Source organism: Orycteropus afer, unplaced genomic scaffold (assembly GCF_000298275.1).
Source record: "Orycteropus afer afer isolate SDZICR_OR568_19922 unplaced genomic scaffold, OryAfe1.0 scaffold00048, whole genome shotgun sequence".
NCBI classification, from domain to species: domain Eukaryota; kingdom Metazoa; phylum Chordata; class Mammalia; order Tubulidentata; family Orycteropodidae; genus Orycteropus; species Orycteropus afer.
Genome location: NW_006921635.1, coordinates 12,562,547 through 12,563,711, shown reverse-complemented (window position 1 = coordinate 12,563,711; position 1,165 = coordinate 12,562,547).

Genomic DNA, 1,165 nt, shown 5'->3' with positions numbered 1-1,165 from the left:
ATAATCAGTTTTATTTGCTTAGTAATAATATGAAATCAATGTAATTATATTAATAAGTGATAATCAAGATAATCAATAACGCTGCATGTGCTATACGCTGTTCTAAGCACTTCTCATGTCTTCATGCATTTAGTCCACACGTCAGCCCTATGAGGTGAGTCTGATTATTAGTGTCCCATTTTACACACGAGGAAACTAAGGCTTCCAGAGATTTGCCTAAGGTCCTGCCATATTATTGGAAGCTGCTGTGGAGTCGGCCCAGACTGATGGAACAAAACACTCCCCGGTTCTGCACCGTATCCATGGCCGGTTACGATCAGACCAGTGTGCTCCATAGGGTTTTCGTTGACTGACTTTCAGAAGCATGTTGCCAGGCCTTTCTTCCTAGTTTACCTTAGTCTGGAAGCACCACTGAAACCCGTTCGGCATCGCAACAACACCAAAGTCCCTACTGACAGGTGGCTGGTGACAGCGTATGGTGCACTGGCTGGGAATCAGATCCACGTCCCACAGGGAAGACAAGAATCCTACCACTGAATCATCAATGATCATATGCAATACCTGGCCCACACATAATATATTTTAATGAAAATATGTTTAATGAATGAATGCCTGAATATTGATCTATTTTGGAAGATGGAACTCATTCACCTCACAGTTGGAAGACCACGGTCAATTTATTTCATCTCTCTGAGCTGTTTCTCCACCTGTGAAATGAGGACAATGGTGAAAACACAAAATGAGTTTATGTGTGCAAGGCATTTCAGAGAGGATCTGGCACATAGTAGGCTATTTTAAAAATACTGTGGACCAACAGAATGAATGAATGATAAAAATATATATATTATTATTGTAGCTAAAATTTATTGCACAATTTTCTGTGTGCCAGGCCCTGTTCTAAGCACTTCATACAAGATGTTAAGTTCTGTCAAGTTGGTTCTGATTCAGAGTGAAATTACGTGCAACAGAATGGGACGCTGACGGTTCTGTGCCATTCTTACAGGCATTACCATGCTTGAGACCACTGTTGCAGCCACCATGTCAATCTATATTGTTGAGGGTGGTCTTCTTTTTCTCTGACCCCCTTATTTACCAAGGATAATGTCCTTCTCAGGAGCTCTGGTGGCATAGTGCCTAAGCACTTGACTGCTAACCAGAAGGCTGG